Source organism: Symphodus melops (genome assembly GCF_947650265.1).
Source record: "Symphodus melops genome assembly, chromosome: 21".
Lineage (NCBI taxonomy): Eukaryota > Metazoa > Chordata > Actinopteri > Labriformes > Labridae > Symphodus > Symphodus melops.
In genome coordinates this window covers 7,640,234-7,666,841 of record NC_136711.1, presented here as the reverse complement: position 1 = coordinate 7,666,841, position 26,608 = coordinate 7,640,234, and the positions used below count along the sequence as shown (strand labels likewise).

The 26,608-nt window shown below is 42.4% G+C and overlaps 1 long non-coding RNA gene across 1 annotated transcript; it reads right to left on the bottom strand.

Annotated features, from left to right (window-relative positions):
• Positions 1–610: 610 nt before the first annotated feature.
• Positions 611–1,790, bottom strand: LOC306842457. The gene is made up of 4 exons (XR_013781742.1): positions 1,528–1,790; positions 1,228–1,311; positions 924–1,079; positions 611–773 (listed from the first exon to the last, which is right to left on the bottom strand). It is a non-coding gene; the product is annotated as an uncharacterized lncRNA (long non-coding RNA).
• Between the last annotated feature and the right edge of the window lie 24,818 nt (positions 1,791–26,608).

Genomic DNA, 26,608 nt, shown 5'->3' with positions numbered 1-26,608 from the left:
TTTTGGCCTTAAAGTGACCAAATGCATAAACAATTTATTTTAAAATACAGTGTCAAACCTGCATTCACGTTACAAATTTGTTTCGCAGTGAAAGGACTTTGGGTGACAGTTTACTTCATCTTTGGTGGGTAACTCAAGTTAATTGTGTAGATGATGCCCATGAGAAAGAGGCCCGCCTTGTCAACACTTCGACAATTGTTAAGTACCTCAGTTCCTTCAACAACAATGGACACATCATGACAGACACAAATGTCAGAACTTGCTCAGTCTGGTCCTCTTTGACTGCATCGCTGCTGACATCCTGTAAAATATATGGAAATCCATGTTCAGTATGACTCAATTTGTTATGAAAGTTACTGAGTTTTGAACAGGTAATTTGTTAGATTAATTAAAAGAAGAAATGTTCATAATTTCGAATTACACCTGAAATGGTAGCCAATTTAGTTGTCACTTTAACATCATTTTAAATTTGAGACAATAGTGACAAATAGAATTTTAGTACCACTTGATAACATGGCAAAAAAATAACTTCCTGATTACCCAAAGTTTATTGACTGACAGTTCTGTTTAGAAGTTTTAATTAGACAATTGCATGTTTGTAAATCAATTTAATACCATTTAAAGAGTGTGACAAAAGCTTAAATGTTATTGTTATGTTATTGATTTTTGGGTATCAGATTTACCATGTAGTCCTTGATGAGTTCCTCTGATGACTCCCCCAGGAATTCCATCAGGCAGTGGATTATGGTCTCCCGTTTGGCTTCAACGTGCTGCTGTAACAGACAGAAGATACTTTTGTAGGGACTACAATATGAACTCATAAATGCACAAGTGTTGCGTTATTGTTGGTGAGAGCTGCATCAAACAGTATATAATATAATGACATAATGAATCACACCAATTGTATTCATTTCACTCTTTACCTGGCTAAGTGAATCCAGCAGGGGTCTTATTTTAGTCCCACAAACCCCACCTTTTCTGGCAAATATCTCCTGCAGTTTTGGGTTGTGGTAGTCCAGCGTGTTCAGAAAGGTTCTCTCCAGGTGAACTGCTGTAATTCTTTTGATCTCCTCCTTAATCTTAAAAGAAAAGTACATGATATAAATCCTGCATTTGCCTTTGGTAATGCCCAATATACTAAAAAGGGAAGTAAATGTGGTGCTTCAAGGTAACCAGAGGTCTTCCTCCCACAGTGTAGCAGAATCAGCAGATATTTTGCTTTCTTACCTGTATAGCCAAATCATTTGCTTGTGGTAAAGCTGTTTCTTGAGCGGGCACTGTTTCAACCAACTGCAGACTTGTTGCTCAGAGCTGAGGGACAAATCAAAGTAGAAATACAAATCACACACTGAAATTTCACAAACATGACACCAAATAAACTTCGAATCACTGTCTTTTGTCTAAATAATGTTAGTCTGCAGGTCTATAGTTAGTCTGCAGGTCTATAGTGGCCACTTAAGATGTTAAACACATCAATATAATAATATAATGAGGAATACATCAACGAATATTTTTACTTTAGCTTACCTAGAAATTAGCTTTATATCACACCAAGGTTCACCTTACTGGTAAGTAACAAAAGTGAAAATGTAATTTTAGATTTCATTAATAGAGATAGTCAATATATGTTGTCATTTAAAATTCAGTTTGTATATGTAACACAAATAAAATTACTTAATCAACCACATAGACCCTTCCCCACAATCAGTGTCCCCTTGAGACGACCTACTGTTTAAATAAGTTCCACAGTTGTGAAAACTCCGCTCCTCCCATAACAGCTGCTCCACACTGTTCACTCTTAATATTTACTTCTGTCCAGTCAAGGCTTTCTACACATTTTTTGAGAAATACCACACGCAAAATATCTGTTTCCCATTCGTGGAGACTTGTCATTCATTGCCGATGCACAACTTGGACAGACACCCGACGCGGCGCAGATAAACAGCCCTCAGCAGACTAACCGCAGTATGCTACACTGCACGGGGCTGATGCACCGCAATGAATGAGAGGCTCCGCAACACAAATTGTGTTTGCACAAGTACTTTAGCCATACTGGTATACTACTGAGAAGGCTACGTTACAGTTTAAACTGGGCTTCATATCTATTTCTGTCTGCACTCTTGAACATTACGTGTTAGCTAGCAAGGAAATAGACTGACGGATAACTAGAGAACGGAGAACTACGTATGTTCTCCATTTGTAATAACTTCGCTCTGAATTAAGTTGCATTTAATTTTAACAGTCAAGAAAGCACATTAAAGCGCATTTAATACTTACAAGAATTAGCTGACTGCCTATGCTCTGCCGGTTCACGTCCTGTCCGTTTCCAGTCGTAGCGCGTTTTTTGCTGACGTCACTCGCCAGGTTTGAATGAGGTTGCCAGATTTGTCAAGTAAAAGTTACCTGCTTTTACACCATGTAATTAATAAATTTAATAATTATTACTTCATAATGTCATTCATGTTTACCTTGTTAAATGAAGTTAAAGAAATACAACGAAATGTCAAGAATCATATCTGAAAAATATCATGTTTTTCTAAGTAAAATCAGGGAAATAGGAAACTCATGTAGAATTTAATTATGAAGAAGAGGTCATATTTACAAGGCCAAAAAATCATTTTTTTCAGTGTATAGCAACCACTGCCACTGTGTGAATGGGTAGGTGTAAAAGCACTTAGAGTAGTCAGAACACTAGAAAAGCGTTATACAAGCAAAAATCCATTTACCTTATATACGTAACTAGTAAGCTATTGATCTGGTGAGCTGCTACTACTTTTCAGTATAATGCTGCGTTATTGCTGTTATGTTCACAGACTCACAGGACCCAACGTCTCAGAACACCCTGCTTTATTTGGTCACACCTACCAGAGTCTTGTGATGTATTTCCTAGAACCTCATAACATGTTTACTTCCATAAAGCTGCTGAGTGTTGTAACTTCCTCAAGCACACTGTTGGCAGGCTGTTGTGCATGTAATGTATAACATTTACGCCCCCTCCAAATAAACCACAAAAACAAGCAAACAAATGTGGGAAACAACAGCCTAACTAGGTAATCTAGGTAGACTGCCAGCAGAGCCATGTGGATTATTCTGCCACTTGACTAACTAAGCTTAAAAGAGCCACTTTGAGGTAGCATTACCAAGCACAGACTTGGGCTAGCCAAAGTCCACTGCAAAGGAGTGGTGCTCATCATGGACTGTTGTTGCCCCATAACCATATGCACTGTATGTCCTGTTGTCCCACATGTATGTCCTTGTGTTCACCCTTTGTTTGGCGCGCAGCCCTTAAAACTGTACCATGTTGGGGAAAAAGAATTTCCCCTCGGGGACAATAAAATAAAAAGTCTAAGACTAAAAAAGTCCAAGTCTTGTTGTTGGGCAGTGCACCTCTATGTCATCCAGGTATTCAATCCAATTCAATGAACTTTATTTGTCCCCAGGGGGCAATTCAGGTAGATGACCAACCCCCGGAATACCTGCAAATATGGTAGACATTATTTTCAGGAAACACCTGGGGGCTGAGCTATGGTTGAAAGACATCCGTGTGTAACAAAAGACCCCGGTGTGTGTGTGACAAAGGCTGTAAGGTTCCTACTGTCTGTGTGCATGCCTGTAGGTATCCCTGATGGAGGTTAAATTTTGTGAACACAGAAGAGCCATGTAACTTAGTGGTCAGCTCCTCTACTGTGGGTACTTGTATGTGATCACTGCCTTGCTGACTGCCCTGAGATCGATGCATGGGTGCAGTCCCCCATCTTTTTTTAGCCACCACCAAATTAGAGATCCAGGGTGATGCATCAACCTGCTCGAGCAATTTGCCCAGAATGACATGACATACTACAGGATCAAGCAGGAACTGGTGGTTAAATGTGGTTAGACATCCCAGGCCATTGAGCAGAGAGGACCATTGTTGTTCTCATTTCAGGCCCACAGTTTAGATTATGTAGCCAGTGTTAAACAAGGGAGAACCCCAGGTCACAAAACTTGGACACTTGGAATGTGAATAATGTGAGCACTCTTGTCCCAGAACTAACAGGGAAGGATATGTCTGTCATGCCAATTTTAGCATTGTGGGCGCATTCAACAGTGACCGCAATGCCCCAGTGTCTAGCAGCAGTGGAAGGCATAACCTTCTAGTTCAACTGTGCAACATATAGATATGAAATTTTAGTCATTCAACTTTTATGTTTGGTGATGGATAGCATCTCGCGACCCCCCTCTCAGTGTCTCACAAGTCCCTAGGGGGTCACAATCCCCACTTTAAGAACAGAGTGTGGAGAAAAGTCAGACCAGGACCCTTAATACATTTTGCAATGTGTTGCCATATATTTTTTAACTAGTATTCGAGATATTAAAATCAACATATAAAGCTACTGTAAATTTACATGAGGAGTGACTTTTTTGGAAAACATGTTGGATTCAGAATCCTAAAGAACCCCTAGTTTGACCCCTCACAAGAGACCAAAAGCAAAGGTTAACATTTTCAAATTTTCACCAATAAGTATACAGTACCAATAAGGTACTATTCCAGGTACCCTGACTTTGAGCTGCTCTCACGGATTTTCCTAGAGGAGTTGGATTTAAATGTTTTTATATATGTTATAAAACACCTTTATGAACATGTTTGTGAAGAAATCTATTGGTAAATAATTTAATCCCAGATTTTTGCAATATTCCCTTACTAATTTGAATGGCTGGGAAAGTGAACTGTGGATTGCCGTTGGTGAAGGTGGGCCAATTGTTCAAGTGGTAATCAGTGGGGTTAGAGTAACAGACCTTGGCATGCTTCATAACATGCTTCAAACTATCAGGCCAGACAAATTGCAAGTCAGATACATACAAGCAGAATAAAAGTGGGCCAAGTATAGATACCTGTGGAATGCCAGTGGACAAGCAGAAGGCGTCAAATTGATAATTATGTATAAATATGTCATATACTCTAATTAATTAATGATTTTATCCATTTGAGGGCATCAGAAGAGAAATTAAAAAAGTAAAATTAAAACTAAAAAGATCCCTGTGATTTGCAGTGTCAAATGCTTTTCTGAGATCCACAAAAGCCCTGTTGCCACAAAGCAGTCCAGTACGGATTGGTACAATTTGGTTCGATTAAGCCCGATCCCATTTGCGTTTCCACAGCCACCCGTGCCCTATTTGGTTGGCGGCGTGTAAGCCGGATGCCGATAGCCGCTATGTAAATAGTGTCATATGATAGCAGCTAACCGCTAACAGCTAACTGCTAACTAATAAATTCAACAAAGGAGAAAAACGCTACACAAACAAAACCAACGCTGGAAGACATCCAGCAGTTCATCTACTCTGACACTGGCATGTGACTCTTTATTACAAAAACACAATCAAGCTTTGTTTCAGAGAAGGTTGTGTGCGGCAAGGAGAAGTACAGACGTAAACAATCGACTCTGTATGGTTTAAACGCGGCAGGGTTTTGTTTGCGGACGTAAGACGGGACTTGACGATTCTTTCAACCAATCAACGTACTGCAGTGTTTAGCTCCACCTTTTCGGGTCGGCTCGAAATTCTTGGCACCCCAACAGAAGGGTCCCAAAAAGTGGGATGGTACAGATTGGTTATTTGGGAATCTTTCCCGGGATTAGTCTATGGAAATGCCGCAAAATACGCAACGTACCGAGACGAGTCTGGCTCGGTGGACACGGGGCTAAAGAGCCCCACATTAATAAGCAGTGATATGACTTTTTTTCAGTGAAGAAACAATTAGCAGTTTTTGTTGAATAGTTAGATCTGAATCCAAACTGCACTTCATTAGTTCAGGTGATTTATAATTGTTCCAGTTTCCTGTTTCTCTGCAATATTAGACATAATAGGAATAATACTGATGGGCCTATAATTACACGGAAAATGGTGATAGCCAGCTTTTTAAATTACTGTAATAACTGCACATTTCCACAGCCTTGGAAATTCACCTTGGGATATTGAGAGATTAGTGATGGGTTTGGCTAATGCCAAACAAAGATCTTTCACCATTTTTGTGTCCATACCAAAATCATATTTTTCTTGCGATGGCTTGAGGGATCTAATAATTGTTGTGCTCTTTGATTCATGAACATTACTAAGCTTGCTTTTTTGTTCAACACAAAAGAGCCAGATGAACCTGCTTAGCAGAGAAGCTATGCAATAGTTGCTCCAAAATCGATAAAGTATGCCATGTTTTGCAAAGCTATTGGACCTGGTTTACAGGTGGCCAAATACAACCCACAATAAACTGGAATTTGGTTCACTTCATTGGTCCAGCACTCATTCTCACCTATGGCAAACTGAACTCTGGTGCTCTTTTAAGCAAACCGAAACCCTGTTTTTTAAGCAGATCACAGTCCAGTTCTTTAGTCCACACCAGATTTCATTCAAGCATTCACACCGTGTGAAACCTAATCCATGTACAACAATATGACAATACAAATAATGTAAATCAGTTTAAATTACAATTTTAAGATACAATTTAAAAGTGGGTAAATCTCTGGATTGTTTTCAGCCAGCATGCCCCCTTTTTTGTAAAAGATTTTAAATCTGACATAATTTTATTTCAGGTAGTCAGCCCATGGCATAGGCAGTTTTGGCAAATGCTAGGGGCACCAGCCTCCATGAGTGAGGAAGAAAGTTGAAGATAAAAAGAAGAAATTGACTTGTATTGGTTCCTGCCCGTCTGATTGCCCTCCTTGTCTTCACCTGTGTCACTTGTCTTACCTGCGTCTGATTACTCCTGTGTCTATCTGTCTCTTTGTTTCTTCCCTTCTGTGTCAGTTCATTGTCAAATGTTGGTTGATATATGTTTAGATGTTAGTTGTTAGTTTTTTTCTCATTTAGCGTTCATCCTAATTGATTAAGTGTTTATTTTCCAATTCCTATTATCATTGATAGCTTTAAGCGCTTGACTTTAGAGTCAAGTTTATGTTTTAGAGCATGCATGCATTTTGCACAAGTCCTGTGCATGCTGTCTGGTTGTAAGGAAAACAAGTGGGGCACCAAAAAAGCTCTACTGAGGTTCCTGTACTGCTCTGAAGAGGAAATAATACGAAAAGTATAAAACTGTATTTTCTCTCTCCAGATGAAATTTTAAAACCTTTTTTTTTCTTTGAACATTATCTGGAGAAAGGAGCCAGATTGTTAATACATTTAAAAACTAGTTTGAGGAAACATAAATACATACAGCTCTCAGAATTAAGAATGTGTTGTTTTTTTATTATGTGACAGTGTGTCCATTATTTACAGGGCTTGGATTTAGATGAAAGGTTTCTGATTGGATGAAGGTATTTACTTTACACTGATATTAAACTGAGAAAAGCAGTAACTCATTGTGTTTTAAAAGTTTGATTCAGTGAATGTGAAACATATTTACTGATTATATTTTGTTAAACAAATGCTTTAATGATTAATGATTGCCATTACTGATGTTGATTTTTATTTTTTGTTTCCGGTGTGTTCTTAAATAAAAAAAAAACAAAAAAAAACAGCTTACAGCAACACTTTAGTTTCTGACTGGTCTGTACTTTTAGGATAACAGCTGCTCACTTCCGGAAAATGCGCTTGTGTACTTGCCTAAAGTTGTTTTAAAACAATACCTTTGCTTCTGTGTATTCAAAATGCAGCTTCTAAAAGGAGCAAGCAAGCTAAATAAATATTTTATCTAAAGGTTTCTTGCTCAAGGGAAAACTACAGAGGAGCAGGTATAACCAGCCCTACTATGTATAACCAGCCCTACTATGTGCAAAAACAGTGCAAAATCTACGTTGAACAACTTCTCACCTGTGCACTGATGTGAGTGGCCGCACATTCAGTAGCTCCGTCCCTGTCGTACTCGTCTTGATATGTTATTCGTTTGTTTTGGCTCTGTGCCAACTTCTACTTTTATAGTTTTTATTGTACACTTTCAGTGTATAACTTTATGTATCCTATGGATACTTTTTCGTGTTTTCGCGGAAATAGCAGCGGAAAACTTTCTTATTCAAGGGAGACGCTGCTCTCACTCCGGACAGCGGGACAAGCCGGCATCGTTCACCCGATACCAGAGGAGCTGAGGCGGCGGTACAGAGGCTGTCGAGCAGGCGCTAGGCTAAAAGCTAAGCTAGCGGCTAAGCGATGGAAGTACAAGCCCTCGGTTCCGGTGATAGATATGGGGAACGTAAACTGTCTAACCAACAAGACAGACGAGCTGGCTGCTCTCGTGAGGAACAACCGGACATTTAGAGAGTGCAGTTTAATGTGCCTCACAGAAACCTGGCTGACTCAAAACACCCCGGACGCTAACGTGGATCTACCGGGCTTCACTACAGTGAGAGCGGACAGAGACACGAAACGCAGCGGCAAACGGAAAGGAGGAGGACTCGTGCTGTTTATGAACACTAGATGGTGCCACCATGGACATGTTATTGTGAAGGAGGCAACGTGCAGCAAAGACATCGAGCTGCTGGCGGTAGGTCTCCGTCCTTACTACATGCCCAGGGAGTTCTCCCACGCCATTGTTGTTGTTGTTTACGTCCCCCCGCGAGCACACGTCAAGACTGCGTGTGACGTCATCCACTCGAACATCTCGAGATTACAAACACTGCACCCTGATGCTTTCATTGCCATCTCAGGGGACTTAAACCATGTTACATTGAACTCCACACTACCGGACTTTCACCAGTTTGTAAGCTGTCCCACCAGGAAGAACAGGACAATAGACCTCCTGTATGCAAACATGAAGGACGCCTACACTGCCACCCCTTTACCACCTCTGGGGAAGTCCGATCACAACCTGGTCCTACTCAAGCCACAGTACAAGACTAAGATCCAGAGACAACCGGTAACACGCACGCACCTTCAGAAAGTGGTCTCCCGAGGCAGAGGAGGCTCTCAGAGACTGTTTTGAGACCAATGACTGGAGTGCCCTGCAAGAGACTCATGGTGATGACATTGAGGGGGTCACACACTGCACAACTGACTACATGAACTTCTGTATGGACGTTGTGGTCCCCACTAAAACTGTGCGCTGCTTCCCGAACAACAAGCCCTGGATCACCAGCGATGTCAAGGAGATCCTTAACAGGAAGAAAAGGGCATTCAAGGAGGGAGACCAGGCAGAGCTGAAGCGTGTGCAGGGGGAACTCAAGGTCAGACTCCGAGAGGCAAAGGAGGAGTACAGAAGGAAGGTGGAACAGAAGCTGCAGCAGAACAACATGAGGGAGGTCTGGGAGGGCATGAAAACCATCACAGGCTGCAAGAACAAAAACAACAATGCAGAAGACGGGGACCCTGAGAGAGCAAACCAGCTCAACTTGTTTTTTAACAGGTTTGACAGCCCCGTCGCTGCAGCCAGTGCCTGTCCCCCCAGCACCCCTCTACACACCCCCTCCCCCCCTCTCACTCCCCCCAACACCTCCACCAGGACAAACACATTCTCCAGAGACAATCCATCCCCCCTCCCCCCCACCATCACCAGAGACCAGGTGAGCAAGGAGCTGAAGAGACTCCGCCCCAGGAAGGCAGCAGGCCCGGACAAGGTGTGTCCCAGGATGCTAAAGGCCTGCTCTGCTGAGCTGGGGGAGCCACTTCAGCACGTCTTCAACATGAGCCTGCGGCTTGGGAAGGTTCCTGTGCTCTGGAAGACCTCGTGCCTCACCCCGGTCCCCAAGAAGAAAAACCCCAGTGAGCCAGGCGACTTCAGACCAATCGCTCTGACATCCCACGTTATGAAGACCTTTGAACGGCTGCTGCTCCAACACCTCAGACCCCAGGTCCAACACGCACAGGATCCCCTGCAGTTTGCATACCAGGCAAAGGTGGGCGTGGACGATGCCATCCTCTATCTTCTACACAGGGCTTACTCTCATCTGGACAAAGGGAGCAGCGTGATGAGAATCATGTTCTTTGATTTCTCAAGCGCTTTCGACACCATCCATCCCCTCCTACTGAGAGACAAGCTGACCGAGATGAGGGTGGACTCGCACCTGATGAGGTGGATCACGGACTACCTCACAGAGAGACCACAGTACGTCAGACTGAAGGACTGCACATCTGACACTGTGGTCAGCAGCACCGGAGCACCACAGGGGACCGTGCTCTCCCCTGTCCTGTTCACCCTGTATACCTCTGACTTCCAGTATAACTCTGAGCTCTGCCACATGCAGAAATACTCGGACGACACTGCGATAGTTGGTTGTGTCAGGGATGGACAGGAGGAGGAGTACAGGAGCCTGATCGAGGACTTTGTGACGTGGTGCAGTGCCAACCATCTGCAGCTAAACACCTCCAAGACCAAGGAGATGGTGGTGGACTTCCGAAGGAACAAACCACATCTAGAACCTGTTTCCATCGGGGGGGTCGACGTGGAGGTGGTCAGGACCTACGGGTATCTGGGGCTGCAGCTGGAGGACAAGCTGGACTAGTCGCCTAACATGGACACTACCTGCAGGAAGGGACAGAGTCGTCTTTACTTCCTGAGAAGGCTGGGGTCCTTCAACATCTGCAAAAAGCTGCTGCAGATGTTCTACCAGTCTGTGGTGTCCAGCGTTCTCTTCTACGCAGTGGTGTGCTGGGAAGGAAGCTGCAAAAAGAGGGACGCAGCACGCCTGGACAGACTGGTGAGGAGGGCCGGCTCTGTGGTGGGTACAGAGCTGGACTCACTGGTGACAGTGGTAGAGAGGAGGTCTCTGGACAAAATGCTCTCCATCATGGACAACACACACCACCCTCTGCACAGCACCTTCACCGGGCAGAGGAGCATGTTCAGTGACAGACTGCTGTCACAGTTGTGCTCCACGGACAGACTCAAGAACTCTTTTGTCCCCCTGGCCATAAGACTGTACAACACTTCTCTGTCACGGCAGGGAAGAAGCACACGGTGAACCCTGGACTCCTTTTTCACTTTTTTTTTCTCACTCCTCATCTGCACTGCTGACCTCAGAGTCAGCCCCCAGTTGGACACTTTAATGCATATTGATAGTCACCTTACTGAGCACTGGTCACTTTAATGATAATCACCCTAATCATGTCTGGTTTCATCCTACTGTTGTGTTATGCTACATCTGTAATGGTTGACCTGGATGGATGATCACCCTAACTAGGTCAAGTTTCACTCTATTGTCTTCAACACTTAATGCTTGTCTGCTCCTCAATAGTTGGGTACTTTAATGGCAATCACCCTAATCACTCCTGGTTTCACCCTATTGTTTTGGACACTTAATGCTAATCACTGCTCCTTTATGTTGCTGAACACTTTAATGGCCCAATTTGCATTCCTGCATTGACTGTTTAATGACTGTACTCACACCTCTGGCACTACCTCAAATACCTGTACATGCACATGTAACTAGTTTCTAGAGGGTCAGCACTTTATTTCTAAGGCTCTTTAACTGTCTACATGTCTCTTTTAATCAGCACGTTTTTCTCTCCTTCACAGGTTATGTACATTATGCTATATAAGTTTTAAGTCTAATGCTAATGCTAACTGCACAGGTTTAACCTATAATTATATTTACTCTTAGTCACATAGGGGCTGCTAAATCTTGTTTGGGGGATTATTGTATACAGAGGGGAGGGGGGACAGCGGGAGTGTATTGTAACTAATGTCTCGTGTCCTGCCTGTCTGTATACTGCTACTGGATGCCTTGAATTTCCCTCGGGATCAATAAAGTATCTATCTATCTATCTATCTATCTATCTATCTATCTATCTATCTATCTATCTATCTATCTATCTATCTATCTATCTATCTATCTATCTATCTATCTATCTATCTATCTATCTATCTATCTATCTATCTTGAAAAACTTGAACCCTATCCCATGGAATTACGAACCTCTCTGTTCTGCTTCACAAGGTGTTCTCACATAATGTGCATGAACCTCAGAACAATGCCAAGCAATGTGTATTAAAAAAAAGAATAAAGGCAAAAAACAAGCAGGTTAGGTAGAACATGTTTTACAGCATTGATCAGAAAGTTACATATACACATGAAATATCAAAAGTTTTGAAAAAGTCCCTGCTATTAGATTAATTTCTTTGAGTCCACTGACCAGCCTTTATAGCCTTTTTTAGATTACAGTGTTCTGTCATGACATCTTTGTACTGTACATACACAACGGAGTAATGCTGGTGTCCAGCTGTGTGAATTTACATCACAATCACAATCAGAAAATGTTTTATTAGCCAGATATGATGGAATTTAACTTCAGTGAGCTGTGCACTCTACGTACAGTAAAAGGCGTGATAACGTGGGGGGAAAAGGGTAAATAAAGTAAACAAGAAGCAGCAGGAGCTTAATATACACACAAATGTACAACTTTTTCGACATGTTAAATCAAGCAAATACACCTTTTTAATAGAATAAGTATTACTGAGTAATAATGTTCAATTATTTGGTATGCGCTGCTGTGTTCGAAGTGCAGCATTTTTCGAAAGGTTAGCAAGTTGACATAAGAGGCATCTCAGGCAATCACAGAAGTAAGCAAACAAGCAAATGGCCCACAGATGACTGTTATCTGTCGAGGAATGGTAAGGGAGCTGTGGGTCGTTACTAAATCTGGACCTGAGCAGTGAGCCACACTCTAAAATAACCACACGTTCATACCAAAATGATCCAAACAGAAACACTCATCCGTCCAAGCCAGCCTTCATTAAAGTGGTCCGCCCAAGCTCTAATTATAGAATTATGAGGCAGCGCCAGGGACTCTGGTTGGATGCAGCTGCGACAAAACATACTGATCACTGCACCTTGTGATCCAGTTATCCACCCACCGGCAAATGCTCTCCTGCACAAACCTTGAACACTAATTTACACAGAGCTCATCTATCTCTCTCTCTCTCTCTCTGCAGGACGCTGAACACACCTCTCCAAGTTTGAACCAACACACACAAGCCAAACAAAACCTATACCTGGGTAAGTATAGTGCTAACCGTTTGCCTCCCAAACAGACTTAAAAATAACCCTGAGGTGGAGCAGCAAGGAGAGTCAGCACCAACGTCTGATAGCAGAGGGAGGAAGACAGAGCCAGGACAAGTCTTCTCAATAACATCTTATTATAGCCCCAGACTGTCTGGGCTTTTAAGATGTTTTAAAAGATGACCCTAGGGAGCCTGTATCACCACTTAAGAGCCCTGATTTCAGGGGGAACATGCAGACTTGCCTTCTTTTTTCTGCTTTTAGACATTTGGTATTCTGCAGACAGCAATAACACACAGGACATTCTTCTGTGCCAGTTTCTTCCTTCTTTCATTTCAGGTTTTTTTTTTAATTTCTTCAGAATAATGTACCAGTTTTCTGTTTTCTGACTGGAATTTTGACCAGCTTCAGAACTGTTCCCTTTTCCTGTTCCTATTTATCTTGTTCAACATATATGCATATGTATGCATAAACTTCAGAAAAGGAACAAGATGATGGAAGTGATGTGGTTTTCATTTCTGTTCTTAAGAAGTATTGTCCAATTTCATAAGTTTATGGAGAGAGCAAAGTGGCAAACCACACTCGCCATAGCACCATCCTGGAACTCAAAAGCTATAATTTGACAAGAATTCATAAGAGTGCAGATTATCACTCAGTCACAGGTACCAACTTGATTCTCATGTTTCAAGTTGATAAAATAGGACTGTTAGTGTCAGGCAAGGAAAAAGAAGATTTCTTCCAGACATCCTGGATTACTTATGTGACTAAGGATTTGCTCTACTGTTGTATTCTTTCCTTTTACTTTGTTTTAATGTATTTCTGTTTTTACTGTACTGCGCTAAATATCACTGTTATTTGGGAATGTTAACATGTGTGGTTTTCATTGAAATATTTCGACAACTGTTGGCTAGATTTCCTTAAAATGTATCTAAATTACAAGTGTTGTTCTGAAAAAGGTTCTGCGATCCTATAGTGGTTAATCCCTGTCTTCTGGTTTGATATTCTTAGCTTGTCCATACAGACCAAAATATTTTTAGACTGGTAATCATTACATTTAGCCTTAAATGCAATTTTCATTATATATATTTTGGAAATATTAGCACGTTATCGTGCTAAAAAAGAAAAAAAGATTGCCAACATGTTTAACAATTTAAACTTAGTTCATTTTAGGAAGTGTTGCTTTATTTCCATTCATTTCAATATTTTCTTATCTGTATATTTAGAGCATGATTTACTTTCATCTACTTCTTGTTGGCACAAAAAGGGCTACATTGAATTTCCAGTCATCATCTCTTTAATTGTGATTACCCTTATGTGACCAATATAGCCCACTTTAATTTATTGATTTGTTATGATTACTCGTGAGGGAATAAACAGTCACTATTACTGTTGTAAAGCTGCTGATATGTTAAGAACTGCCAAGTGTTTGTTTAAAGCCCTCTGGCATCATCTCAATGAACAATAAATTCTCCATTATGTCTTCTGAATGAGATGCCAATTATTTATATCAACAACTTCAATTATTTTGTAACGGACAACTAATTAATGATCACAAAGAGAACACACCTCCCTGATATGAAATCAAGCAGAATGTCAACTTTGCTTTGTGCTCACAAAAGGACCTCGTTTATTTCAAGATCTTAAGAAAAAAATCTTTAGAAAAAAGATAAAACGGAGTACAAAATAGTCAAAAACAGTAATAAGAACAGCAATGCATGAAAAGTAAATAAAGTCTTTTAAAACGTTACCAGGGATGTTTGATTTTTGAAAATGAATTATTTTTTAAGGAAATGATGGTCAATACAGATTAAATGTTGTGGGGTTGGAACCCACAGATGAGGAGGGCCTCAAAGAGGAGGAGAATGGAGGAGATGAAGAGCAGCGTGAGGCTTATTGGGGCCAACAGAGGGCATTGTTATCTGTAATATCCATTCAAATGTGCTGAATCAGATGCAAAGTCCGGTGCTGCTCAGGGATGAAAACTAGTCTTGTTCCCCTCTCATCCCTGCTCATGCCAAAGGCAAATACAGACAGATTAATTTACTCAGACAATACATATGGAGCACAGGCAAGACAGATGTCTGTTTAAGCAGCAGAAACAGTGGGGAGGAGTGAAGCAGTGCATCAGTATAATAATATACAACAGTCAGCATCAAACAGTATGTTTAGGCAGCTTCAGGGTGACTTTCCATTTCATTTAATCTCAATGTACACCTCTAAGGTATTTTATATTTTGCCCAAATCTGCAAGGGTAGCTCTACAGCTCAAAAAATCATAAAAAATAGTCACCATTTAAGTAGTTATTCCAAGTGGAAATGGTGTGTCCAGCAGGCGGCCAGGGGGGCTTGGCCCCCCTAAAGAAATCTGGTAGCTAATTTCAATTATTTTCTAAATGTGTTGTCCTAACTTGCCCAAGAGAAACAAGAGTGTCCATCAATAAAATTGTATTTTAGATTATTCAAAATGTTTGGATAGAAATAGCTAAATACAGATTTTCAGGTTAAGAGAATACGCCAAGGACTTTGGTAGGGTCCAGTTCAGCAGAAACAATATATAAGATGGTGTGCATCAAATAAGGGATTTATAGATAGAGAGATACATATGTTTATCACATCTCTGTGACTGTACCAGAGAGGTCCAAACAACTTTGTTATACAGAATATGAATGTAAAAGGGGTATCCAGTTATCAATCTAAGAGCAGAGTGATAAACTGAGTCTAATGTTTTAAGATTGGAAAAAGAGGCATTTCTACAGATAATATTGCCATAATTGCAAACTGATATAAAGACTACTTCAACAATACTTTTCCGACAACTAATAAGGAAGTTGGATCTTTTTCTATACAGAAACCCAACTGTCCACCAACGTTTCACAGTAAGATTTTCTATATTGATGCTTTAAAGTAAATGATTAGCCTAGCCAAATGGTTAGATTGTTTATACTGTGATCATATCGGTACTGTTGCCATTGAGTGAGGATAGCTCAGTGTTTCCAAGTCTGCTTGTTATAAGCAACTTAGGGCTTCTTTTTTTTGTTGTCAATTGCAAATGTCTTCAGTTGTGGTTTGCGGTTTTTTGGGCTTGTTTTCTAAAGTGTAGTTGCTTATTTTGACTGGGAAGGGCACGGATGTGTGCTGTCCCTGCCTAATGCTTTCCACGTAAGGGCAGGGAGATCCCTCAGAGTCATACCGCCAAATATAATTGCATCAATGTATCCATTTTGACAAAGTGGTCCTGACGGAACTTACACCAATTCTCTCCACAATAAAGGATCTGTCTAGTGTTAACCTTGTTTCCTCATTTACCACGAGGGGGATAATAAGTGAGAAAATATGGAAGAAAATATATGAAAAAGTGGGAGAAAGAGACTAACCAGATTTGCTTAGTTTTGAGCCAGAAAGCTTACGTTTTTTTCAAAGTCAATAATTTTGTGTACTATTAACAAACAGTAAATATGATTTGATCAACAATCTATAGCTAGCTATCCAGCCATGCCAATCATGCAAAATCAAGACTTTCAGAGATGACTAGGAGTGAAAATGTACATTGCATTGCGACTTAATTTATAATTCAATGCATCACAGCAAAAAAAAAAACAACCCCCCCCCCCCCCACACACACACACAAAATCGTTTTTAAGTCACCTACAAGTTTGTGAAAACCTAACCCTAACCCTGACTTCATTACCACACCTGTTTAAATCACACTCCGGACATTATAAAGGCCTGCCCTCAAACCTCTTTTCTCTCCAAAGTGGTAGAGTTGTTGACACTCAACCACAAGGTTTGATCCCCAGCTGAGCAACATGTCCGATGTGTCCTTGGGCAAGACACTTTACAACCCCATATTGCTCCCAATGCCTCAGTGGCGATGTATGAATGTATGTGCTGGAGTAAAATCCCATTGTTTAACAGTGTCTGAATGAGAAGACCATGATCAACTGTATTAAACAGCAGCTTTTCTTATCCGTTAGTGAAAATATTATTAACAACCAAAGTCATATCAGAGGCAGCACTGTGCATACGTTAGAAGCCAGACTAATGAGGACTTAAGACAGAAGAATTTAAGGGAAATATTATTAGTTGATCATTTACCAGTCAATTCAGAATTTTTGACAGACAGCAATTTGAGTATTTGCCAGTAATTAATAGGATCACTGTTGTCCCACACTTATATAAAGGAGTCACTGATGCAAATTTCCAGATACAGTATTGGAACATTTTTGTGAGAATGTAATGCCTTCCAGAATTTTTTTGAAGGTGCGCTGAATTAATTACAAATAGTAATTTGACTTATATGTCCGTATATATGTGCATTTATTCCTATAAGTTGCCTAGCCATTGGGATGGGTCCCCTGAATGTCTAGCAAGAGACCATCTGTTTCAATCTGTTTAAATAGACTTGCAACTGCAAGCAACAGCTCAAGGGAAAACCAAAGACTAGACCTGTCTTTTATTCTAAGTCAGGTGCGTGTTTATAGACATTTACAGGGAAGTTCTTTGAGAAATATTCAATGTCACATCAATATAATGTGTTTCCGAGGTGAGAAAAATGTTAAAAAGATATGATATAGATACAGAAGCGACAACACCATCTTTGTCGCAGGCGGTACGAATATCCCATTGCTGGCAGATCAACCTGTTCGTAGCCTGGATCGCACCTACACAGCAAAGCTCTGTGACAGGCAGATGGAGGAGACGGTGAGGAAGCAGCTCGCAGATGGCCTGACCAAGATCAATCAAAGCCAACTCCCCGGAAAGTACGAAGTTTGGTGTTACCAGCTCATACTTTACCAAATGGTGACGTGGCCACTGAAGATGAGCGAAATCCCCTCCTCAGTGGTAAGCAAGATGGACGGGCTGGCAAACTCGTTCATCAGGAAGTGGCTGGGACTACCAAGATGCCTCTCGGAGGTAGGCCTCTTTGGTAGGAACACACTACAACTACCACTGCGATCCATCAGCGTGGGATACAAGCAAGAGAAGGCTCGGCTGGCGCTGGAGCTGAGGGAATCCACTGACCAGCTGGTGAGAGCAGTGGGCACACAGATAAGAACGGGAAGAAAGTGGAAATCCCAAGAAGAGGTCGACATGGCAATTGGCAGGCTGAAGCACCGCAAGGTGGTCGGCAGAGTCCAGGAGGGTCGAGCAGGCCTTGGGAGGGGCAATACTCCCTTGTTCTGGTCAAAGGCTTCCAAAGATGACTGGAAAGCCATGGTGGTGGCGGAGGTGGCAAGAACTAAGCAGGAACATCAAAGCGGTGTCCCAGGGCCAGTAAGGACGTTGGACGTCATGGGAAGGTCTCATAGATAGGTCCATGTCATGGTCCGACCTATGGAAGATCCCTCAAGCTAGGCTCAGCTTCCTGATTAGAGCAACATACGACACCTTACCTTGTCCCCGAAACCTCCACCAATGGTTTGGTGCCGAAGAGAACTATCCCCTTTGCAACACCATCAACGCAAGCCTCCAGCACATCCTGTCGGGCTGCACGACAGCGCTGTCCCAGGGCCGCTACAGGTGGCGACACAACCAAGTGCTGAAGAAGCTGGCAGAGGTGTCAGAGTCATGCAGAAAGGAGGCAAACAGCAGATCTTCCGCTCGAGGACGACATCCCATCCAGTTTGTGAGGGCTGGAGAGAGTGTCAGACCCTGCCAGAGAGATACAGCAAGGCTCCTCTCACCGGGAAGTGAGTGGACCATGAGGGTCGACTTGGGAAAACAGCTCCAGTTCCCCAGGGAGATTGTAGAAAAATCCTAGTGGCCAGACCTCGCCATGTGGTCAGAGGCTAGCAAGACAGTCCTCCTGGTGGAACTCACCGTACCATGGGAGGGAGGTATGGAGGCCGCTTACAAGCGGAAGCGAACCAAGTACTCTGATCTGGCGGCAGAGTGCAGGGAGGCGGGCTGAAAAGCTGTTATCTGCCCTGTGGAAGTGGGGTGTAGGGGCTTCGTAGGTTCCTCAACCGCTTGCCTACTCTGTGACATGGGATGCACAGGACCAAGGCATCGGAAAGCCATGAAAGAGCTGGCAGAGGAGGCGGAGAAAGGCAGCTTCTGGCTGTGGCTAAAAAGGAAGCAGAAGGGTTGGGGGGCAAACACATAGGGCATCAGCAGGGGGTGGCAGGGAGAGATCCCTGCCATCGCTCCGCCACCACGAGACGTACTGGGGTTAAAGGAGCGACACATCGATGAGTGGTGGTCCCCAGCTGAGGACCCGTTTAGGCCCGCAGAGGTGTTCAGCGAGGTGTCACGGCACACCTGTTCAAAAGGCACTGGAGGAGGTGCGTCAGGCAGCAATGCCCAGCAGGAAAACCAACACCTGTATCTTGATGTGTTTCTGAGGTGAGAAAAATGTTTAAAATATATGATATCGATACCCTTTAAAAGCTTCTATATTGGAAAAAAAAGATTTTTTTTTATATAGACAATTCTTGATTTAGTTTTCATCAAAATGGGATGGACACATTTAGATAATATTTAACTGAAATAGCAACAACACCATCTCTACCAACTGTCTACTCTGTGTAAATTGTAGCCTAATCATAAACACATCAGTTTATTCACTTTTTATGCCAAGTTTCTGTGAGAACTAAAATATCAGGATCAGCCTCTTAGACCAGTATATTTGGAAAGATTAATCGTGTAACTGTGAAAAATTGATTAAAAGGTATCATGGTTCACATCGGAAAAATGAATCGCAGTAATACTGTGGGGGTCGGCAGCTGTAGAGCAGAGGCGTTTGGCAGCTGCAGAGCAAAATTTTGAAATTGATGACTCACCATTTTTTTTATACCTTATTAATCCCAGAGGGTAATTCAGGTTTGCATTTTGTTAATTTCGAGGGACATGCTTCTCATAGGCCCGAATCACGCACATGCACAAACAGGAACTGTGGACATGCATTAGTGCATACATTTCAGAATGGGGCTGCTACACAGGGAGCGCTCCAGAGCAGTTGTGGGGTTTTGGGGCCCGGCAGTACTCGGGAAGGGCCCTGGCATCTTTAAAGCTACCAACTTCCATATTATGGTCCGCACTGCGATGTGAACTGGCAAACCTCCGGTTCCCAACCCAAGTCCATACGGACTGAGCTACTGAGCGAGGAGGTTTGGAAGCAACTTGGCTTCCTCACACAAAAAATGAAAATAGTGAAAAGATAAGAGACAAGACAAAAACTGTGTGCACATATTGCAAGAAGATGGAGAACTACACAAATAGCACAAACAACATGATGCAGCACTTAATCGAAACCACAATGAGAAGCCAAACCAGAAACCACACTAAAAAGCGTGTTTGCAATCCCTAGAGGAAGTGTTTGCTGTCATAATTTGTCTGATTTTGTAAGATAAAACTCCATCTCAATTCAATTAAAAAAACATTATTGTCTATCACATGGTGACAGAAAAATACCTTTTGTTGAGGCTCAGTAACATAAAACATACAAACATTCCCATTAGAACTTACATTACAAAGTAAAACTAGATAGGTAGCTATTGCAGTAGGAATAAAGGAGTTTCTGTTAGTTTTCTTTTTCGCTAGTAGGGCTCTGAAACAGCTGTCTGAGGGGAGCAGTTGAAGTGAGTGGTGAAGGGGTTGTGAAGGGTCCTTAGTGATGCAAACTTCTTTCCTTTCTGTTGCTCGCATATAAATTTCTGATAGTTGGATCTGGGTGGTGTCTGTAATTTGTGTTGCATGTTTAATAATTCCTGTTAGTTTTTTCTTGCACTTTTTCATGAGAAATTTGTACCAGGATATGATGTTAAATTCAAGGAACTTGTCCAGTATGCTGAATCTGTTGGCTTGCGGCAGGTGACTACAGTAAATGTTGGTGGTTGGAACTGATGTAGCCCAATGTTGCTAACAGTAATCCAGGGCTGGCGCGTGGAGCAAAGGGCAGACTTCTGTTTATTTTCCAACTGAGGCCCTGTTGGTGGTAAGGTGGAGCTGAGGGAGATCTTTGGCCTCGCAACAGAATTAAGCCAGGGGCCATCCATCTGCAAGAACAGTAACATTCAGGTCCCCAGTGCGGTAAGTGGTACTTGGCGCTGGTCCAAAAGTCACCAACAAGTCCATATGTAGCATGCCTAGTTTTTCCTCTTGGATCTGATGTAAAATGGAGATCTTCTTCTGGAGTTCCAAAATCTCCAGACTTTGTCGTTTGCAATTTAAGCAGTCTGAAGGCGAGGTGAGTGGAGCTATATCAAACTAACTACCTTAGTCTAAAGTTAATAACAAGCCATGGCTGTGGATACTTGATACACTGACTTGTTGGGCAGCTGTGTCTCAGTGGAGCTGGTAAAGTTGATTGTCTCTCAAATGAAAGGTTGGGCGTCAGCTCCTGTGTCAAATCTCAAAATCTCCTTGGGCAAGACACTGAACAATAAATTGCTTCCATGAATGTGTATGAAAGGAATAGTCGTACTGCTGGACAGATGGGCACTTTATCAGCAGCTTCTGCTATCAGTGAGTGAATGTGGTGTAAATGGGTGAATGTGACACGTAGTGTAAAAAGCACTCATGTTAGGGTGAGTAATCTTATATTTTGCTACTGTTGTACTTTTTATAAATCAGTAGGCCCAAAGACAACTCACATTTGTATAAATTGAAATTATATACACTGTTAAAAAAATAAAGGGAACACTAAAATAACACATCCTAAATCTGAACAGGTGAAGTATTCTTATTAAATACTTTGTTCTTTACATAGTTGAATGTTGTTTGGCAGATAACCATAAGAATCGTGAATTTTGTGATAAAAGCATGAAATTTGGTACAATGCCAAAGGCATTCTGAAAATAATGGGATATGGAGCCATCTTTAATTTTTAATATGGCGGCCATGGCAGCCATTTTTCAAAATGTGTGATGGATTCAAATAAGATATTGATGATAAATTTGTTGACTCTATTAATCATTCCATTATGAATATACTTTTGTATGCACCCCATCACCCCTGCCATTTTCAGCTGTTATTTGGACTCGTCAGCTACTGATCACCTTGATGTGGGATGTTACATTTTTGTAGATGCAGATTTTCAAATAAGGATATTAAATTTAATTGGCTACTTCCATCTACCTCACAATTCAATATGAATAGTGTTTCTATTTCAAGTAATAGAGTGGTTGTCAAAACACAGCCAGGGCATACTGGTGACACCACTGCTGTGAAACTCAGCATGTGGTTCAGTGTCAGCTAAATACACTCTGCGTTATTATGCCATGGATTCCGTCATTAGCCCCACATTCTATAAATATTGTAGTTTGCAAATAGATGTTATATGGCCGCACCTGAGTAGACAGGATGTGTCAGCGTGGGAAAGCCGAGCCAAGGGTAACAGGGCTTTGTATTATTTTGGATATAGTTACCTGGAAGATATACAGATCGCACAGGAATTAAATGGCAGAACGATTGGGCTAGGTGTAGGTCCATTTTCACAACTGAACCTAGTTGTATCCCATACTTGAATGTGTTTACTGTAGTTTAAGGTGGTAAAAGGGTAACTCCTTGGCCTTTTCTACATTAGTGTTTTTCATGAGAAGATGTCAAAGACATTTAAACTAATGGGTTGTCTGCATTATATGCCAAGAACACACTGAGGAGGCACTAACATGTTTTTTCCAGTCAAAACGAGTAGACAAAGGGAAGTGGATACAGTTCACTTACAGGTCATTTAATGCAGTTTAATGAACTTGGCCAGCTCCCTTCAACGTTACTCACAGGGAAACTTGCTGAAGGCCAAGGTATTGAGCCAGCCAAGGTTGCAGACAGAGCTCAATATTATAAAACGTGCAAGTTGAAGTACAATGACACCAAGCTTCAACGAATGAAAAAGCAAGCACGGAGTGAGAGTCCTGAGAGTAAACAGGCTCACACAGTCCCAGTCATGGAGTAACCTGAGTTTAGCTAGGACACCTGCTTCTTCTGCAGACAGCCTACTGGCAGTGATGAAATTCATGATGCTGTTACATTCCAGTTAGATACAAGGGTGAGCACAGCTGCAACCATACAGAGTTATTAGGGTGACTCAGTTCTGGGGATACGGTAGCCCTTGAAGCCAAGTATCATAGCAAAGGCCTAGTAAGCCTTTATATTTGTGACATTATAGACAGCTAGATAGACTTATAGACAATTGGTAGAGAGAGGCAGCATGAACCTCTGTTATTGGGTTTGCAGAGCTTGTGCAAAAAAGTTGCCTTAGAATGCACAGACCTTGCTTTGTGTGAAGTGAGTGCGACTGAAGCTTCATCTTTAGGTCTGACCTTGTCACAACTCTTGTGACTATAGAGGGAGATTATGCTGACAACAATCACACAAAATGATCAATGGAAATCAAATTTATGAACCAATGGAGGTCTAAATTTGGAGTAACACTCAAATTCACTCAAATTGAAGTGGAAAAACACACTACAGGCAGATCCAACTTTGATGTCATGTCCTTAAAACAAGTTAAAATGAGGCTCAGTGGTGTGTGTGGCCTCCATGTGCCTGTATGACCTCCTTACAATGCCTGGGCATGCTCCTGATGAGGTGACGGATGGTCTCCTGAGGGATCTCCTTCCAGACCTAAACTAAAGCATCCGCCAACTCCTGGATAGTCTGTGGTGCATTGTGGTGTTGGTGGATGGAGCGAGACATAATGTCCCAGACGTGTTGAATTGGATTTAGGTCTGGGGAATGGATGGGCCAGTCCATAGCAATAATGCCTTCATCTTGCAGGAACTGCTGACACACTCCAGCTACATGAGGTCCAGCATTGTCTTGCATTAGGAGGAACCCAGGGCCAACATATGGTCTCACAATGGGTCTGAGGATCTCATCTCGGTACCTAATGCGGCCCCCCAAAGAAATGCCACCCCACACCATTACTGACCACTGACCCACTGCCAAACCGGTAATTCTGGAGGATGTTGCAGACAGCAGAATGTTCTCCACGGCATCTCCAGACTCTGTCACATGTGCTCAGTGTGAACCTGCTTTCATCTGTGAAAAGCACAGGCCGCCAGTGGCTAATTTGCCAATCTTGGTGTTCTCTTGCATGGTGTTGGGCTGTATGCACAACCCCCACCTGTGGACATCGGGCCCTCATACCACCCTCATTGAGTCTGTTTCTCACCGCTTGAGCAGACGCATGCACATTTGTGGCCTGCTGGAGGTCATTTTGCAGGGCTCTGGCAGTACTCCTCCTGTTCCTCCTTGCACAAAGGCGGAAGTAGCGGTCCTGCTGCTGGGTTGTTGCCCTCCTATGGCCTCCTTCACATCTCCTTATGTACTGGCCTGTCTCCTGGTAGTGCCTCCATGCTCTGGACACTTTGCTGACAGACACAGCAAACCTTCCTGCCACAGCTCGCATTGATGTGCCATCCTGGATGAGCTGCAATACCTGAGCCACTTGTGTCGGTTGTAGACTCTGTCTCATGCTACCACCAGTGAAAACACCACTAGCAGTCAAAAGTGTCCAAAACATCAGCCAGACAGCACGGGTACTGAAAAGAGGTCTGGGGTCACCAACTGCAGAACCACTCATTTATTGGGAGTGTCTTGCTAATTGCCCATAATTTCCACCTGTTGTCTATTCCATTTGCACAACAGCATGTGAAATTCATTATCGATCAGTGTTGCTTCTGTTATGGAAAATTTTACTCCATGTGTACTATATGTGTTGTACGAAGGTCTCATAGAATCTGTCATATAAAATGTATCTGAAATGTCTTAGAATACTACATGCACAGCATATTGGGTGTTTTGTTTCCCATCATGTCGTTCCCTTTATTCTGTTTCTCACACTCTGTACATGTGGGAAGAGTCACCCAGGCTCTTTCTCACTGGACTCCATCTCCTTCTCAGCCTTGGGAGATGGTAAATAGTCATGTAGTCTCTTTTCTCACACTAGGGGATAGATTGTGCCCTGCCAGGTGGGCAGGGGCTCTATGTGGCGTGATGGGGAGTGATCTGTGTAATGTGATGGAAATGTATAAGTGTTCATGTTTGCCTTTTCTCGGGGCCTCTTTCTCTCCTCACCGTGTGAGAGAGGGGTCTTCGAACGCTTATCTTGCCTTCGAATAAATGTTCATTGAGACCAGATCGATCTTGGGGTTCCTTTTCGAATAGATCTTCTCACTCTTTATTTTCACTCTTTGGTAATGGAAAAAATTCCACAACAATTTGGCGTTGTCGGCAGGATCCAGCGAGCTGCTACACGAGGGGAACGGGTGAACGGTGCTTGGCCAGCCTGAGGAAAAAAAACTCAGTCCACCTGTTTGAACAGGGGAGCCGGAATCTCGTTTCCTGCGTCTACGGCCGCCTGGATCCAACGGACTTGAGCCGAGAGAATACTGGGTGAGATACTATTCAAATCATAATTATGGACTCTCTGGGAAAGGGAAGACGGGTGTTTTTATGATTTCAAGCACTATAAAGAGAGAAAATCAGGGACTTTCCAAGAAAAAATCAGTGCTCTTATGATTTCAAGCACAATAAAATCTGAAAATCCGGAGATTTTCCAGGGGGAAAATTGAGTGCTTTTATGATTTCAAGCACTATAAAGTATAGAAATCAGGGATTTTTTCTTGGAGACTCAGTGTTCTTATGATTTCGAGCACTAAAAAATCTAAAAGGAATCAGGACTTCCCAGTGGAAAATTCAAGGTGCTCTTAGTATTTCAAACTTATGAAGGTAAGAGCTCTGGATTTTCTCCGGGGGACTCAGTGCTCTTATGATTTCGAACACTATAAAATCTGAAGAATCAGGGGACTTTCCAGGGATGTTCAAAGTGTGAGAATATTCCCGTGGCAAGTCAGTGCCCTTAGCATTTCGGCACGATAAAGTTAGGAAAGCCAGCAAGAGACGTCTTGACTGTAACAGGGGGTCCGGATCCACTAAGTGTCAAGTGCCTTTCCCCGACAGTCCAGTGTGTAATATTATGGGATAAAAAAAAGAAAAAGAGAAAACAGGAAAAAAGGGAAAAAACAAAAAACAAATACGGTGAAAAATGTTTTGAATGTCTGAATGAGTGGATGAATGAATATGGATTTCCAGAAGGAGTTTCGTTGAGCTTAAATCAGTTAGAATAATAATAAAAAATATAAATAAAATATAAATAATAAAGACAGTATAAATAAAAGAAAAAGGTAAAGGTGAAAGTTAAGAAGGATTTGGAAAGATATGGGAGTCATAACAAATGCATGACAATGTGGAAGACTGCAGTGAGACTCGCTGCAAAAGAGAGAGGAAAAAAGGTCATGTAAAAGAATGGCAGAGGGACGAGTTTAAGTGGGGATGTAACTGGAAGAAAAAACCAGTTCAGCCCACCTCCATATAGGTTTAGTGATACCTCACGCCTGTCTCCTTATATGCCCCATTGCAGGCCCTCAGGGTGACGGACTCGGACCTGGACTCCTACCCTCCCATGCCGCCGTCCCTGCCACCACTGGAACCAGACCAGCCGGAACCAGATGACCAGCCTCCTCCCCGTGATCAACAGGGCCCAGCGAACGGTTCTCCAACATCGCAACGTTATGACAGCCCTAACATTGCCAGCTCCAGACCAAAGAGCAAAGCATCCACATTGGAATAACACAGACAGTGGAATACAAAGCTGCTGTTGCTACTCTGACCCGAGACCTGAGAGACGATTTCTTCAGAAACACTGATACCGGCGCTATCAGGAGTGTTATGCAGCGCCCAGAGAAGCAAGCTGCTGATTTCCTGCATT